Below are 19644 nucleotides of genomic sequence, written 5' to 3'. Positions count from 1 at the left end.
CACTGGACCCAGCTGCCCTGTCAACCCCTTAGATATATTGATGACCTCTTTTTTTATTTGGGAAGGTTCAGAAGATCATCTTATTTCTTTTATTAACCATCTTAATAACAACAATAGAGGTATCATTTTAACTTATGAATATAGCAAGGAACAAATACATTTTTTTAGATCTCAACATTTTTACAAAAATGAACAAATACACACTAAGACGTTTTTTTTAGAAAGTTTGCGTAAACACTGCAATAGATAAATCTAGCTGTCATTACCAACCCTGGCTTGACAGTGCCCCTAAGAGCCAAATTTTACGACTTCGAAGAAATTGCTCAGAACTAAATGATTTTAATGAACAGACAGAATTTTTAAAAAAATATACATTTATTGAAAGAGATGAACTTTTAGCATATAAGACAAAAAAACACAGATGAATCTATGTCTCTGCCCATTATCTTTAATTATAATACCAAAAGTGGCAATATAAAAAAGATCATAAGGAAGCATTGGCATATTCTGAAACAGGACGAAAACCGTAATAAAATTTTACCCGAACATCCCAATATAGTATTTAGAGGAGCGCCTAATTTTTTTTTTATTCAAGATAGGCTTTTATTCACATCATTTTGCATACATAAACAGTGGGCTTGTTTCAATATAAGCTGTTGTACAATAATATTGCAGCATTACAGTGCAGTAAAGTCAGTCGTGATAGCAATAATATAATTACAAGTCTGTAAACCAACCCATCCATCAAGAGTACTACAGGTGTCATATCTGTATAGAGGCGTTTATAATAAAGGGTGCGAATGCAATGCAGTTAAATATGACATACTGTGACATTGCCGACAGATATTACAAAATAAGTGGGCATTTTTATGAAGATGTGCTTAATGAACTCAAGAGTAACGAGTATATTACATATGTAAGTCTATCAGTGCTAACTTTAAGTATTTTAATTAATACTAATATAAGTATAGCAGGCTTAGTAGCGCATGTCTTATAAAGATAACTAATCGCTATGGGGAAGTATGTAGCAAAATCGCATGGTTGCAACTGTGCATCAGGCCCACCTGCTATCCAAGTTGTATGAGCTATGTGAGTTTTCAGGTTAACCTTTAAAGGCGAGTGTTAGCCTACAGTGTTTGCTTATGTATGTCTGATTGTTCATTTTCCTTTGCTCTATCCTATTTCCTGTGTGTTTTCCTGCAATTATAAAGGGTATATTCCCAAAAAACGAAATAAATGTACAGGGTTACAGTTATGAACGTTGTGCCTTAACGTGCGGGAAGAAGAATGCAGCGAAGAAGAAGCAGCTCTTCTGTTTATCGCCACCTCGGAGCCCCTGGGTTCTTATGATTTATCGTGTGGCAAAAACAGTGTCATTAACTATGGCGTATGGCCTACTCCATTCTACTGTTAGGCTTATATAGTCATAGCCCAGACTCCATATTAAGTTTGTACCAAGTATAACTCCCTCTAGCGCTCCAGGTAATCATGATGTGATAGTATAAGAGAAGGGGAATCTTTCAAAGGTTTCAGGGCCTAGCGTCTGTCGAGACAAAATTTTTGAAAAGAAGCTGTCCAGATAGGAATATAAATCTTCTTGTGTTATTGATTCTGGTATGCCTCTGACTCTTATATTGTTTCTCCTGGAACGATCTTCTAAGTTTGTCATTTTAATCTCGATATCATGCAATCTCTTCTCTAGCTGTGTATTAGATGTTTTTATTTGTTCGTATTCATCTTGTACTTTTTGTAGTATAATTGCCTGACTTGAGAATTTCTCAGAAAGAATGGCAATTTCCGATCTAAGATCTTTAGTGTTATGTTCAATATCCGTTTTGATTTTTTTATGTAGATTGTCCAGCATTTGGGTTAATAATTGTTGCGTCAGTCCCTGTGAGTTTTTTGGCAGATGTGGAAAGTCATCCTCTGATATATTTAATATTTGATGTACAGAGAGCTCAGCATTTTCTAGGGGCAGAGATTTTCGTTTCCTCTCTGGTTCTGTAGATGCCATTTTAGGTGAGTAAAATGTACCAATTGTTGACTTCTTTTTCTCCATACTTTGGGCTTTTTCTTTTTTAGGAGCCATATGTAATGGTAGATCTCTTAATTTTAACTTTTGCTCCGCTTAAAATAAGCTATTATATATTTCTTTAGCGCATATGTCTTTAGATGGTATATTTTTTCTTTCTCTTTGTTCTTACAAATATTGATTGTTGGCTTATAGAGTTTTCTCCTCCAGCTGTCCCTTTAAGTAGATGTCCCTTATTTATCAAGTATGAGGTGGAGGTCAGTAACAGGTAAATGGAGAAGTAAATATTTACTCACAGGTATTATTTTTATGCACCCTGGGACCGTTTACATGCCCATCACAACAATGCCAAAATCAATCTTCTGTTTGTTTATAAAACATAAATACCTGCAGACTGAGGGTTATAAAGTCGGTCTTATCAGCTCATTGTCAGCCCAATCTCTTTTTTAATTCCGTCGAGCTCAGCGTCTTTACTGCATCTTTGGAGCAGCTTTGTGAAGCCTTCGGCTGCTCAACCACATGGCAAGATCGTTGCCTCGCTGCCTTCAATTTTTCAACGCTGTTGTGTTCGGTGTCCTCACTGCCTCGCTCGCTGCCACGCTTGCTTCGCTGCCTCACTTCCTGGTCCGTGAAAAGCACACGGTCCTGCCACTTGCGTACGCACCTACGTCACGTACCGCCCGCCCATCTCGTCAGTGACATCACCAGAAACTTGTTTCTGATTGTATTAGGCCTTTTCATTCCTTTTTTTTATTTTAATTTTGGACTACTTTTGTACTTGTCACTGACTCCTGTGGCTACAGTTATTCACACTAACATTTTCTTTTTTTTTTCTTGTTTGTCAACTCTGCTGAGCACTGCGTCCAGTGGCATATGAGGGAAATGAAGGGTTCCATGTTTGATACTCACGGAGAAATTCTATTTCTGCTATGAAGAGGAGATGAGTGGTGTTTTTTTAGTGGTGGGAAGGTGAGTACTAACTTGAGATAAGGCTTTTCTTTGCTACCACTAAGGAGACGTAAAGGAAGGGCTGTGCGCCCGGGAGGCCAAAGCCGCAGACCAAAGGGTCTGAACGTGGATTTTTTTTTCGGCAACGCTTGCTGATCTTCACACCAGCTATAACCCTCACAATACCAGTCACACAAGTGATCACTCCGAAAATCAAACTAGAACAAAATTAAATAAAAGACGTAATGAGTTAATTGAAATTAAGAGTATAATAAACCAGTGGAAAAAGAGAGAAAGACAGTAGAAATATAATGGGGGGAGGGTGGGGGGAGTGAAACTAAATATAAAACCAGTAGATTCTTTTCTCAAGTGTGAGCAAATGCAATAATGCCAGTGCATACATTTCTGTAATTAAGGAAGCAATGCAGTCCTCAACTATACAGTGATCTGTGGCGTAACTACCGCGGTCACAGCTGCAACCTGGTCCATCACTCCACTGGACCCAGCTGCCCTGTCAACCCCTTAGATATATTGATGACCTCTTTTTTTATTTGGGAAGGTTCAGAAGATCATCTTATTTCTTTTATTAACCATCTTAATAACAACAATAGAGGTATCATTTTAACTTATGAATATAGCAAGGAACAAATAAATTTTTTAGATCTCAACATTTTTATCAAAAATGAACAAATACACACTAAGACGTTTTTTTAAGAAAGTTTGCGTAAACACTGCAATAGATAAATCTAGCTGTCATTACCAACCCTGGCTTGACAGTGCCCCTAAGAGCCAAATTTTACGACTTCGAAGAAATTGCTCAGAACTAAATGATTTTAATGAACAGACAGAATTTTTAAAAAAATATACATTTATTGAAAGAGATGAACTTTTAGCATATAAGACAAAAAAACACAGATGAATCTATGTCTCTGCCCATTATCTTTAATTATAATACCAAAAGTGGCAATATAAAAAAGATCATAAGGAAGCATTGGCATATTCTGAAACAGGACGAAAACCGTAATAAAATTTTACCCGAACATCCCAATATAGTATTTAGAGGAGCGCCTAATTTTTTTTTTATTCAAGATAGGCTTTTATTCACATCATTTTGCATACATAAACAGTGGGCTTGTTTCAATATAAGCTGTTGTACAATAATATTGCAGCATTACAGTGCAGTAAAGTCAGTCGTGATAGCAATAATATAATTACAAGTCTGTAAACCAACCCATCCATCAAGAGTACTACAGGTGTCATATCTGTATAGAGGCGTTTATAATAAAGGGTGCGAATGCAATGCAGTTAAATATGACATACTGTGACATTGCCGACAGATATTACAAAATAAGTGGGCATTTTTATGAAGATGTGCTTAATGAACTCAAGAGTAACGAGTATATTACATATGTAAGTCTATCAGTGCTAACTTTAAGTATTTTAATTAATACTAATATAAGTATAGCAGGCCTAGTAGCGCATGTCTTATAAAGATAACTAATCGCTATGGGGAAGTATGTAGCAAAATCGCATGGTTGCAACTGTGCATCAGGCCCACCTGCTATCCAAGTTGTATGAGCTATGTGAGTTTTCAGGTTAACCTTTAAAGGCGAGTGTTAGCCTACAGTGTTTGCTTATGTATGTCTGATTGTTCATTTTCCTTTGCTCTATCCGATTTCCTGTGTGTTTTCCTGCAATTATAAAGGGTATATTCCCAAAAAACGAAATAAATTTACAGGGTTACAGTTATGAACGTTGTGCCTTAACGTGCGGGAAGAAGAATGCAGCGAAGAAGAAGCAGCTCTTCTGTTTATCGCCACCTCGGAGCCCCTGGGTTCTTATGATTTATCGTGTGGCAAAAACAGTGTCATTAACTATGGCGTATGGCCTACTCCATTCTACTGTTAGGCTTATATAGTCATAGCCCAGACTCCATATTAAGTTTGTACCAAGTATAACTCCCTCTAGCGCTCCAGGTAATCATGATGTGATAGTATAAGAGAAGGGGAATCTTTCAAAGGTTTCAGGGCCTAGCGTCTGTCGAGACAAAATTTTTGAAAAGAAGCTGTCCAGATAGGAATATAAATCTTCTTGTGTTATTGATTCTGGTATGCCTCTGACTCTTATATTGTTTCTCCTGGAACGATCTTCTAAGTTTGTCATTTTAATCTCGATATCATGCAATCTCTTCTCTAGCTGTGTATTAGATGTTTTTATTTGTTCGTATTCATCTTGTACTTTTTGTAGTATAATTGCCTGACTTGAGAATTTCTCAGAAAGAATGGCAATTTCCGATCTAAGATCTTTAGTGTTATGTTCAATATCCGTTTTGATTTTTTTATGTAGATTGTCCAGCATTTGGGTTAATAATTGTTGCGTCAGTCCCTGTGAGTTTTTTGGCAGATGTGGAAAGTCATCCTCTGATATATTTAATATTTGATGTACAGAGAGCTCAGCATTTTCTAGGGGCAGAGATTTTCGTTTCCTCTCTGGTTCTGTAGATGCCATTTTAGGTGAGTAAAATGTACCAATTGTTGACTTCTTTTTCTCCATACTTTGGGCTTTTTCTTTTTTAGGAGCCATATGTAATGGTAGATCTCTTAATTTAAACTTTTGCTCCGCTTAAAATAAGCTATTATATATTTCTTTAGCGCATATGTCTTTAGATGGTATATTTTTTCTTTCTCTTTGTTCTTACAAATATTGATTGTTGGCTTATAGAGTTTTCTCCTCCAGCTGTCCCTTTAAGTAGATGTCCCTTATTTATCAAGTATGAGGTGGAGGTCAGTAACAGGTAAATGGAGAAGTAAATATTTACTCACAGGTATTATTTTTATGCACCCTGGGACCGTTTACATGCCCATCACAACAATGCCAAAATCAATCTTCTGTTTGTTTATAAAACATAAATACCTGCAGACTGAGGGTTATAAAGTCGGTCTTACCAGCTCATTGTCAGCCCAATCTCTTTTTTAATTCCGTCGAGCTCAGCGTCTTTACTGCATCTTTGGAGCAGCTTTGTGAAGCCTTCGGCTGCTCAACCACATGGCAAGATCGTTTGCCTCGCTGCCTTCAATTTTTCAACGCTGTTGTGTTCGGTGTCCTCACTGCCTCGCTCGCTGCCACGCTTGCTTCGCTGCCTCACTTCCTGGTCCGTGAAAAGCACACGGTCCTGCCGCTTGCGTACGCACCTACGTCACGTACCGCCCGCCCATCTCGTCAGTGACATCACCAGAAACTTGTTTCTGATTGTATTAGGCCTTTTCATTCCTTTTTTTTATTTTAATTTTGGACTACTTTTGTACTTGTCACTGACTCCTGTGGCTACAGTTATTCACACTAACATTTTCTTTTTTTTTTCTTGTTTGTCAACTCTGCTGAGCACTGCGTCCAGTGGCATATGAGGGAAATGAAGGGTTCCATGTTTGATACTCACGGAGAAATTCTATTTCTGCTATGAAGAGGAGATGAGTGGTGTTTTTTTAGTGGTGGGAAGGTGAGTACTAACTTGAGATAAGGCTTTTCTTTGCTACCACTAAGGAGACGTAAAGGAAGGGCTGTGCGCCCGGGAGGCCAAAGCCGCAGACCAAAGGGTCTAAACGTGGATTTTTTTTTCGGCAACGCTTGCTGATCTTCACACCAGCTATAACCCTCACAATACCAGTCACACAAGTGATCACTCCGAAAATCAAACTAGAACAAAATTAAATAAAAGACGTAATGAGTTAATTGAAATTAAGAGTATAATAAACCAGTGGAAAAAGAGAGAAAGACAGTAGAAATATAATGGGGGGGAGGGTGGGGGGAGTGAAACTAAATATAAAACCAGTAGATTCTTTTCTCAAGTGTGAGCAAATGCAATAATGCCAGTGCATACATTTCTGTAATTAAGGAAGCAATGCAGTCCTCAACTATACAGTGATCTGTGGCGTAACTACCGCGGTCACAGCTGCAACCTGGTCCATCACTCCACTGGACCCAGCTGCCCTGTCAACCCCTTAGATATATTGATGACCTCTTTTTTTATTTGGGAAGGTTCAGAAGATCATCTTATTTCTTTTATTAACCATCTTAATAACAACAATAGAGGTATCATTTTAACTTATGAATATAGCAAGGAACAAATAAATTTTTTAGATCTCAACATTTTTATCAAAAATGAACAAATACACACTAAGACGTTTTTTTAAGAAAGTTTGCGTAAACACTGCAATAGATAAATCTAGCTGTCATTACCAACCCTGGCTTGACAGTGCCCCTAAGAGCCAAATTTTACGACTTCGAAGAAATTGCTCAGAACTAAATGATTTTAATGAACAGACAGAATTTTTAAAAAAATATACATTTATTGAAAGAGATGAACTTTTAGCATATAAGACAAAAAAACACAGATGAATCTATGTCTCTGCCCATTATCTTTAATTATAATACCAAAAGTGGCAATATAAAAAAGATCATAAGGAAGCATTGGCATATTCTGAAACAGGACGAAAACCGTAATAAAATTTTACCCGAACATCCCAATATAGTATTTAGAGGAGCGCCTAATTTTTTTTTTATTCAAGATAGGCTTTTATTCACATCATTTTGCATACATAAACAGTGGGCTTGTTTCAATATAAGCTGTTGTACAATAATATTGCAGCATTACAGTGCAGTAAAGTCAGTCGTGATAGCAATAATATAATTACAAGTCTGTAAACCAACCCATCCATCAAGAGTACTACAGGTGTCATATCTGTATAGAGGCGTTTATAATAAAGGGTGCGAAAGCAATGCAGTTAAATATGACATACTGTGACATTGCCGACAGATATTACAAAATAAGTGGGCATTTTTATGAAGATGTGCTTAATGAACTCAAGAGTAACGAGTATATTACATATGTAAGTCTATCAGTGCTAACTTTAAGTATTTTAATTAATACTAATATAAGTATAGCAGGCTTAGTAGCGCATGTCTTATAAAGATAACTAATCGCTATGGGGAAGTATGTAGCAAAATCGCATGGTTGCAACTGTGCATCAGGCCCACCTGCTATCCAAGTTGTATGAGCTATGTGAGTTTTCAGGTTAACCTTTAAAGGCGAGTGTTAGCCTACAGTGTTTGCTTATGTATGTCTGATTGTTCATTTTCCTTTGCTCTATCCGATTTCCTGTGTGTTTTCCTGCAATTATAAAGGGTATATTCCCAAAAAACGAAATAAATTTACAGGGTTACAGTTATGAACGTTGTGCCTTAACGTGCGGGAAGAAGAATGCAGCGAAGAAGAAGCAGCTCTTCTGTTTATCGCCACCTCGGAGCCCCTGGGTTCTTATGATTTATCGTGTGGCAAAAACAGTGTCATTAACTATGGCGTATGGCCTACTCCATTCTACTGTTAGGCTTATATAGTCATAGCCCAGACTCCATATTAAGTTTGTACCAAGTATAACTCCCTCTAGCGCTCCAGGTAATCATGATGTGATAGTATAAGAGAAGGGGAATCTTTCAAAGGTTTCAGGGCCTAGCGTCTGTCGAGACAAAATTTTTGAAAAGAAGCTGTCCAGATAGGAATATAAATCTTCTTGTGTTATTGATTCTGGTATGCCTCTGACTCTTATATTGTTTCTCCTGGAACGATCTTCTAAGTTTGTCATTTTAATCTCGATATCATGCAATCTCTTCTCTAGCTGTGTATTAGATGTTTTTATTTGTTCGTATTCATCTTGTACTTTTTGTAGTATAATTGCCTGACTTGAGAATTTCTCAGAAAGAATGGCAATTTCCGATCTAAGATCTTTAGTGTTATGTTCAATATCCGTTTTGATTTTTTTATGTAGATTGTCCAGCATTTGGGTTAATAATTGTTGCGTCAGTCCCTGTGAGTTTTTTGGCAGATGTGGAAAGTCATCCTCTGATATATTTAATATTTGATGTACAGAGAGCTCAGCATTTTCTAGGGGCAGAGATTTTCGTTTCCTCTCTGGTTCTGTAGATGCCATTTTAGGTGAGTAAAATGTACCAATTGTTGACTTCTTTTTCTCCATACTTTGGGCTTTTTCTTTTTTAGGAGCCATATGTAATGGTAGATCTCTTAATTTAAACTTTTGCTCCGCTTAAAATAAGCTATTATATATTTCTTTAGCGCATATGTCTTTAGATGGTATATTTTTTCTTTCTCTTTGTTCTTACAAATATTGATTGTTGGCTTATAGAGTTTTCTCCTCCAGCTGTCCCTTTAAGTAGATGTCCCTTATTTATCAAGTATGAGGTGGAGGTCAGTAACAGGTAAATGGAGAAGTAAATATTTACTCACAGGTATTATTTTTATGCACCCTGGGATCGTTTACATGTCCATCACAACAATGCCAAAATCAATCTTCTGTTTGTTTATAAAACATAAATACCTGCAGACTGAGGGTTATAAAGTCGGTCTTATCAGCTCATTGTCAGCCCAATCTCTTTTTTAATTCCGTCGAGCTCAGCGTCTTTACTGCATCTTTGGAGCAGCTTTGTGAAGCCTTCGGCTGCTCAACCACATGGCAAGATCGTTGCCTCGCTGCCTTCAATTTTTCAACGCTGTTGTGTTCGGTGTCCTCACTGCCTCGCTCGCTGCCACGCTTGCTTCGCTGCCTCACTTCCTGGTCCGTGAAAAGCACACGGTCCTGCCGCTTGCGTACGCACCTACGTCACGTACCGCCCGCCCATCTCGTCAGTGACATCACCAGAAACTTGTTTCTGATTGTATTAGGCCTTTTCATTCCTTTTTTTTATTTTAATTTTGGACTACTTTTGTACTTGTCACTGACTCCTGTGGCTACAGTTATTCACACTAACATTTTCTTTTTTTTTTCTTGTTTGTCAACTCTGCTGAGCACTGCGTCCAGTGGCATATGAGGGAAATGAAGGGTTCCATGTTTGATACTCACGGAGAAATTCTATTTCTGCTATGAAGAGGAGATGAGTGGTGTTTTTTTAGTGGTGGGAAGGTGAGTACTAACTTGAGATAAGGCTTTTCTTTGCTACCACTAAGGAGACGTAAAGGAAGGGCTGTGCGCCCGGGAGGCCAAAGCCGCAGACCAAAGGGTCTGAACGTGGATTCTTTTTTCGGCAACGCTTGCTGATCTTCACACCAGCTATAACCCTCACAATACCAGTCACACAAGTGATCACTCCGAAAATCAAACTAGAACAAAATTAAATAAAAGACGTAATGAGTTAATTGAAATTAAGAGTATAATAAACCAGTGGAAAAAGAGAGAAAGACAGTAGAAATATAATGGGGGGGAGGGTGGGGGGAGTGAAACTAAATATAAAACCAGTAGATTCTTTTCTCAAGTGTGAGCAAATGCAATAATGCCAGTGCATACATTTCTGTAATTAAGGAAGCAATGCAGTCCTCAACTATACAGTGATCTGTGGCGTAACTACCGCGGTCACAGCTGCAACCTGGTCCATCACTCCACTGGACCCAGCTGCCCTGTCAACCCCTTAGATATATTGATGACCTCTTTTTTTATTTGGGAAGGTTCAGAAGATCATCTTATTTCTTTTATTAACCATCTTAATAACAACAATAGAGGTATCATTTTAACTTATGAATATAGCAAGGAACAAATACATTTTTTAGATCTCAACATTTTTATCAAAAATGAACAAATACACACTAAGACGTTTTTTTAAGAAAGTTTGCGTAAACACTGCAATAGATAAATCTAGCTGTCATTACCAACCCTGGCTTGACAGTGCCCCTAAGAGCCAAATTTTACGACTTCGAAGAAATTGCTCAGAACTAAATGATTTTAATGAACAGACAGAATTTTTAAAAAAATATACATTTATTGAAAGAGATGAACTTTTAGCATATAAGACAAAAAAACACAGATGAATCTATGTCTCTGCCCATTATCTTTAATTATAATACCAAAAGTGGCAATATAAAAAAGATCATAAGGAAGCATTGGCATATTCTGAAACAGGACGAAAACCGTAATAAAATTTTACCCGAACATCCCAATATAGTATTTAGAGGAGCGCCTAATTTTTTTTTTATTCAAGATAGGCTTTTATTCACATCATTTTGCATACATAAACAGTGGGCTTGTTTCAATATAAGCTGTTGTACAATAATATTGCAGCATTACAGTGCAGTAAAGTCAGTCGTGATAGCAATAATATAATTACAAGTCTGTAAACCAACCCATCCATCAAGAGTACTACAGGTGTCATATCTGTATAGAGGCGTTTATAATAAAGGGTGCGAATGCAATGCAGTTAAATATGACATACTGTGACATTGCCGACAGATATTACAAAATAAGTGGGCATTTTTATGAAGATGTGCTTAATGAACTCAAGAGTAACGAGTATATTACATATGTAAGTCTATCAGTGCTAACTTTAAGTATTTTAATTAATACTAATATAAGTATAGCAGGCCTAGTAGCGCATGTCTTATAAAGATAACTAATCGCTATGGGGAAGTATGTAGCAAAATCGCATGGTTGCAACTGTGCATCAGGCCCACCTGCTATCCAAGTTGTATGAGCTATGTGAGTTTTCAGGTTAACCTTTAAAGGCGAGTGTTAGCCTACAGTGTTTGCTTATGTATGTCTGATTGTTCATTTTCCTTTGCTCTATCCGATTTCCTGTGTGTTTTCCTGCAATTATAAAGGGTATATTCCCAAAAAACGAAATAAATTTACAGGGTTACAGTTATGAACGTTGTGCCTTAACGTGCGGGAAGAAGAATGCAGCGAAGAAGAAGCAGCTCTTCTGTTTATCGCCACCTCGGAGCCCCTGGGTTCTTATGATTTATCGTGTGGCAAAAACAGTGTCATTAACTATGGCGTATGGCCTACTCCATTCTACTGTTAGGCTTATATAGTCATAGCCCAGACTCCATATTAAGTTTGTACCAAGTATAACTCCCTCTAGCGCTCCAGGTAATCATGATGTGATAGTATAAGAGAAGGGGAATCTTTCAAAGGTTTCAGGGCCTAGCGTCTGTCGAGACAAAATTTTTGAAAAGAAGCTGTCCAGATAGGAATATAAATCTTCTTGTGTTATTGATTCTGGTATGCCTCTGACTCTTATATTGTTTCTCCTGGAACGATCTTCTAAGTTTGTCATTTTAATCTCGATATCATGCAATCTCTTCTCTAGCTGTGTATTAGATGTTTTTATTTGTTCGTATTCATCTTGTACTTTTTGTAGTATAATTGCCTGACTTGAGAATTTCTCAGAAAGAATGGCAATTTCCGATCTAAGATCTTTAGTGTTATGTTCAATATCCGTTTAGATTTTTTTATGTAGATTGTCCAGCATTTGGGTTAATAATTGTTGCGTCAGTCCCTGTGAGTTTTTTGGCAGATGTGGAAAGTCATCCTCTGATATATTTAATATTTGATGTACAGAGAGCTCAGCATTTTCTAGGGGCAGAGATTTTCGTTTCCTCTCTGGTTCTGTAGATGCCATTTTAGGTGAGTAAAATGTACCAATTGTTGACTTCTTTTTCTCCATACTTTGGGCTTTTTCTTTTTTAGGAGCCATATGTAATGGTAGATCTCTTAATTTAAACTTTTGCTCCGCTTAAAATAAGCTATTATATATTTCTTTAGCGCATATGTCTTTAGATGGTATATTTTTTCTTTCTCTTTGTTCTTACAAATATTGATTGTTGGCTTATAGAGTTTTCTCCTCCAGCTGTCCCTTTAAGTAGATGTCCCTTATTTATCAAGTATGAGGTGGAGGTCAGTAACAGGTAAATGGAGAAGTAAATATTTACTCACAGGTATTATTTTTATGCACCCTGGGACCGTTTACATGCCCATCACAACAATGCCAAAATCAATCTTCTGTTTGTTTATAAAACATAAATACCTGCAGACTGAGGGTTATAAAGTCGGTCTTACCAGCTCATTGTCAGCCCAATCTCTTTTTTAATTCCGTCGAGCTCAGCGTCTTTACTGCATCTTTGGAGCAGCTTTGTGAAGCCTTCGGCTGCTCAACCACATGGCAAGATCGTTTGCCTCGCTGCCTTCAATTTTTCAACGCTGTTGTGTTCGGTGTCCTCACTGCCTCGCTCGCTGCCACGCTTGCTTCGCTGCCTCACTTCCTGGTCCGTGAAAAGCACACGGTCCTGCCGCTTGCGTACGCACCTACGTCACGTACCGCCCGCCCATCTCGTCAGTGACATCACCAGAAACTTGTTTCTGATTGTATTAGGCCTTTTCATTCCTTTTTTTTATTTTAATTTTGGACTACTTTTGTACTTGTCACTGACTCCTGTGGCTACAGTTATTCACACTAACATTTTCTTTTTTTTTTCTTGTTTGTCAACTCTGCTGAGCACTGCGTCCAGTGGCATATGAGGGAAATGAAGGGTTCCATGTTTGATACTCACGGAGAAATTCTATTTCTGCTATGAAGAGGAGATGAGTGGTGTTTTTTTAGTGGTGGGAAGGTGAGTACTAACTTGAGATAAGGCTTTTCTTTGCTACCACTAAGGAGACGTAAAGGAAGGGCTGTGCGCCCGGGAGGCCAAAGCCGCAGACCAAAGGGTCTAAACGTGGATTTTTTTTTCGGCAACGCTTGCTGATCTTCACACCAGCTATAACCCTCACAATACCAGTCACACAAGTGATCACTCCGAAAATCAAACTAGAACAAAATTAAATAAAAGACGTAATGAGTTAATTGAAATTAAGAGTATAATAAACCAGTGGAAAAAGAGAGAAAGACAGTAGAAATATAATGGGGGGGAGGGTGGGGGGAGTGAAACTAAATATAAAACCAGTAGATTCTTTTCTCAAGTGTGAGCAAATGCAATAATGCCAGTGCATACATTTCTGTAATTAAGGAAGCAATGCAGTCCTCAACTATACAGTGATCTGTGGCGTAACTACCGCGGTCACAGCTGCAACCTGGTCCATCACTCCACTGGACCCAGCTGCCCTGTCAACCCCTTAGATATATTGATGACCTCTTTTTTTATTTGGGAAGGTTCAGAAGATCATCTTATTTCTTTTATTAACCATCTTAATAACAACAATAGAGGTATCATTTTAACTTATGAATATAGCAAGGAACAAATACATTTTTTAGATCTCAACATTTTTATCAAAAATGAACAAATACACACTAAGACGTTTTTTTAAGAAAGTTTGCGTAAACACTGCAATAGATAAATCTAGCTGTCATTACCAACCCTGGCTTGACAGTGCCCCTAAGAGCCAAATTTTACGACTTCGAAGAAATTGCTCAGAACTAAATGATTTTAATGAACAGACAGAATTTTTAAAAAAATATACATTTATTGAAAGAGATGAACTTTTAGCATATAAGACAAAAAAACACAGATGAATCTATGTCTCTGCCCATTATCTTTAATTATAATACCAAAAGTGGCAATATAAAAAAGATCATAAGGAAGCATTGGCATATTCTGAAACAGGACGAAAACCGTAATAAAATTTTACCCGAACATCCCAATATAGTATTTAGAGGAGCGCCTAATTTTTTTTTTATTCAAGATAGGCTTTTATTCACATCATTTTGCATACATAAACAGTGGGCTTGTTTCAATATAAGCTGTTGTACAATAATATTGCAGCATTACAGTGCAGTAAAGTCAGTCGTGATAGCAATAATATAATTACAAGTCTGTAAACCAACCCATCCATCAAGAGTACTACAGGTGTCATATCTGTATAGAGGCGTTTATAATAAAGGGTGCGAATGCAATGCAGTTAAATATGACATACTGTGACATTGCCGACAGATATTACAAAATAAGTGGGCATTTTTATGAAGATGTGCTTAATGAACTCAAGAGTAACGAGTATATTACATATGTAAGTCTATCAGTGCTAACTTTAAGTATTTTAATTAATACTAATATAAGTATAGCAGGCTTAGTAGCGCATGTCTTATAAAGATAACTAATCGCTATGGGGAAGTATGTAGCAAAATCGCATGGTTGCAACTGTGCATCAGGCCCACCTGCTATCCAAGTTGTATGAGCTATGTGAGTTTTCAGGTTAACCTTTAAAGGCGAGTGTTAGCCTACAGTGTTTGCTTATGTATGTCTGATTGTTCATTTTCCTTTGCTCTATCCTATTTCCTGTGTGTTTTCCTGCAATTATAAAGGGTATATTCCCAAAAAACGAAATAAATTTACAGGGTTACAGTTATGAACGTTGTGCCTTAACGTGCGGGAAGAAGAATGCAGCGAAGAAGAAGCAGCTCTTCTGTTTATCGCCACCTCGGAGCCCCTGGGTTCTTATGATTTATCGTGTGGCAAAAACAGTGTCATTAACTATGGCGTATGGCCTACTCCATTCTACTGTTAGGCTTATATAGTCATAGCCCAGACTCCATATTAAGTTTGTACCAAGTATAACTCCCTCTAGCGCTCCAGGTAATCATGATGTGATAGTATAAGAGAAGGGGAATCTTTCAAAGGTTTCAGGGCCTAGCGTCTGTCGAGACAAATTTTTTGAAAAGAAGCTGTCCAGATAGGAATATAAATCTTCTTGTGTTATTGATTCTGGTATGCCTCTGACTCTTATATTGTTTCTCCTGGAACGATCTTCTAAGTTTGTCATTTTAATCTCGATATCATGCAATCTCTTCTCTAGCTGTGTATTAGATGTTTTTATTTGTTCGTATTCATCTTGTACTTTTTGTAGTATAATTGCCTGACTTGAGAATTTCTCAGAAAGAATGGCAATTTCCGATCTAAGATCTTTAGTGTTATGTTCAATATCCGTTTAGATTTTTTTATGTAGATTGTCCAGCATTTGGGTTAATAATTGTTGCGTCAGTCCCTGTGAGTTTTTTGGCAGATGTGGAAAGTCATCCTCTGATATATTTAATATTTGATGTACAGAGAGCTCAGCATTTTCTAGGGGCAGAGATTTTCGTTTCCTCTCTGGTTCTGTAGATGCCATTTTAGGTGAGTAAAATGTACCAATTGTTGACTTCTTTTTCTCCATACTTTGGGCTTTTTCTTTTTTAGGAGCCATATGTAATGGTAGATCTCTTAATTTAAACTTTTGCTCCGCTTAAAATAAGCTATTATATATTTCTTTAGCGCATATGTCTTTAGATGGTATATTTTTTCTTTCTCTTTGTTCTTACAAATATTGATTGTTGGCTTATAGAGTTTTCTCCTCCAGCTGTCCCTTTAAGTAGATGTCCCTTATTTATCAAGTATGAGGTGGAGGTCAGTAACAGGTAAATGGAGAAGTAAATATTTACTCACAGGTATTATTTTTATGCACCCTGGGACCGTTTACATGCCCGTCACAACAATGCCAAAATCAATCTTCTGTTTGTTTATAAAACATAAATACCTGCAGACTGAGGGTTATAAAGTCGGTCTTATCAGCTCATTGTCAGCCCAATCTCTTTTTTAATTCCGTCGAGCTCAGCGTCTTTACTGCATCTTTGGAGCAGCTTTGTGAAGCCTTCGGCTGCTCAACCACATGGCAAGATCGTTGCCTCGCTGCCTTCAATTTTTCAACGCTGTTGTGTTCGGTGTCCTCACTGCCTCGCTCGCTGCCACGCTTGCTTCGCTGCCTCACTTCCTGGTCCGTGAAAAGCACACGGTCCTGCCGCTTGCGTACGCACCTACGTCACGTACCGCCCGCCCATCTCGTCAGTGACATCACCAGAAACTTGTTTCTGATTGTATTAGGCCTTTTCATTCCTTTTTTTTATTTTAATTTTGGACTACTTTTGTACTTGTCACTGACTCCTGTGGCTACAGTTATTCACACTAACATTTTCTTTTTTTTTTCTTGTTTGTCAACTCTGCTGAGCACTGCGTCCAGTGGCATATGAGGGAAATGAAGGGTTCCATGTTTGATACTCACGGAGAAATTCTATTTCTGCTATGAAGAGGAGATGAGTGGTGTTTTTTTAGTGGTGGGAAGGTGAGTACTAACTTGAGATAAGGCTTTTCTTTGCTACCACTAAGGAGACGTAAAGGAAGGGCTGTGCGCCCGGGAGGCCAAAGCCGCAGACCAAAGGGTCTGAACGTGGATTTTTTTTTCGGCAACGCTTGCTGATCTTCACACCAGCTATAACCCTCACAATACCAGTCACACAAGTGATCACTCCGAAAATCAAACTAGAACAAAATTAAATAAAAGACGTAATGAGTTAATTGAAATTAAGAGTATAATAAACCAGTGGAAAAAGAGAGAAAGACAGTAGAAATATAATGGGGGGGAGGGTGGGGGGAGTGAAACTAAATATAAAACCAGTAGATTCTTTTCTCAAGTGTGAGCAAATGCAATAATGCCAGTGCATACATTTCTGTAATTAAGGAAGCAATGCAGTCCTCAACTATACAGTGATCTGTGGCGTAACTACCGCGGTCACAGCTGCAACCTGGTCCATCACTCCACTGGACCCAGCTGCCCTGTCAACCCCTTAGATATATTGATGACCTCTTTTTTTATTTGGGAAGGTTCAGAAGATCATCTTATTTCTTTTATTAACCATCTTAATAACAACAATAGAGGTATCATTTTAACTTATGAATATAGCAAGGAACAAATACATTTTTTAGATCTCAACATTTTTATCAAAAATGAACAAATACACACTAAGACGTTTTTTTAAGAAAGTTTGCGTAAACACTGCAATAGATAAATCTAGCTGTCATTACCAACCCTGGCTTGACAGTGCCCCTAAGAGCCAAATTTTACGACTTCGAAGAAATTGCTCAGAACTAAATGATTTTAATGAACAGACAGAATTTTTAAAAAAATATACATTTATTGAAAGAGATGAACTTTTAGCATATAAGACAAAAAAACACAGATGAATCTATGTCTCTGCCCATTATCTTTAATTATAATACCAAAAGTGGCAATATAAAAAAGATCATAAGGAAGCATTGGCATATTCTGAAACAGGACGAAAACCGTAATAAAATTTTACCCGAACATCCCAATATAGTATTTAGAGGAGCGCCTAATTTTTTTTTTATTCAAGATAGGCTTTTATTCACATCATTTTGCATACATAAACAGTGGGCTTGTTTCAATATAAGCTGTTGTACAATAATATTGCAGCATTACAGTGCAGTAAAGTCAGTCGTGATAGCAATAATATAATTACAAGTCTGTAAACCAACCCATCCATCAAGAGTACTACAGGTGTCATATCTGTATAGAGGCGTTTATAATAAAGGGTGCGAATGCAATGCAGTTAAATATGACATACTGTGACATTGCCGACAGATATTACAAAATAAGTGGGCATTTTTATGAAGATGTGCTTAATGAACTCAAGAGTAACGAGTATATTACATATGTAAGTCTATCAGTGCTAACTTTAAGTATTTTAATTAATACTAATATAAGTATAGCAGGCTTAGTAGCGCATGTCTTATAAAGATAACTAATCGCTATGGGGAAGTATGTAGCAAAATCGCATGGTTGCAACTGTGCATCAGGCCCACCTGCTATCCAAGTTGTATGAGCTATGTGAGTTTTCAGGTTAACCTTTAAAGGCGAGTGTTAGCCTACAGTGTTTGCTTATGTATGTCTGATTGTTCATTTTCCTTTGCTCTATCCTATTTCCTGTGTGTTTTCCTGCAATTATAAAGGGTATATTCCCAAAAAACGAAATAAATTTACAGGGTTACAGTTATGAACGTTGTGCCTTAACGTGCGGGAAGAAGAATGCAGCGAAGAAGAAGCAGCTCTTCTGTTTATCGCCACCTCGGAGCCCCTGGGTTCTTATGATTTATCGTGTGGCAAAAACAGTGTCATTAACTATGGCGTATGGCCTACTCCATTCTACTGTTAGGCTTATATAGTCATAGCCCAGACTCCATATTAAGTTTGTACCAAGTATAACTCCCTCTAGCGCTCCAGGTAATCATGATGTGATAGTATAAGAGAAGGGGAATCTTTCAAAGGTTTCAGGGCCTAGCGTCTGTCGAGACAAATTTTTTGAAAAGAAGCTGTCCAGATAGGAATATAAATCTTCTTGTGTTATTGATTCTGGTATGCCTCTGACTCTTATATTGTTTCTCCTGGAACGATCTTCTAAGTTTGTCATTTTAATCTCGATATCATGCAATCTCTTCTCTAGCTGTGTATTAGATGTTTTTATTTGTTCGTATTCATCTTGTACTTTTTGTAGTATAATTGCCTGACTTGAGAATTTCTCAGAAAGAATGGCAATTTCCGATCTAAGATCTTTAGTGTTATGTTCAATATCCGTTTAGATTTTTTTATGTAGATTGTCCAGCATTTGGGTTAATAATTGTTGCGTCAGTCCCTGTGAGTTTTTTGGCAGATGTGGAAAGTCATCCTCTGATATATTTAATATTTGATGTACAGAGAGCTCAGCATTTTCTAGGGGCAGAGATTTTCGTTTCCTCTCTGGTTCTGTAGATGCCATTTTAGGTGAGTAAAATGTACCAATTGTTGACTTCTTTTTCTCCATACTTTGGGCTTTTTCTTTTTTAGGAGCCATATGTAATGGTAGATCTCTTAATTTAAACTTTTGCTCCGCTTAAAATAAGCTATTATATATTTCTTTAGCGCATATGTCTTTAGATGGTATATTTTTTCTTTCTCTTTGTTCTTACAAATATTGATTGTTGGCTTATAGAGTTTTCTCCTCCAGCTGTCCCTTTAAGTAGATGTCCCTTA

This window comes from Pelobates fuscus, chromosome 9 (genome assembly GCF_036172605.1).
Source record: "Pelobates fuscus isolate aPelFus1 chromosome 9, aPelFus1.pri, whole genome shotgun sequence".
NCBI classification, from domain to species: Eukaryota; Metazoa; Chordata; class Amphibia; order Anura; family Pelobatidae; genus Pelobates; species Pelobates fuscus.
Note: the sequence above shows the minus strand (reverse complement) of the source record.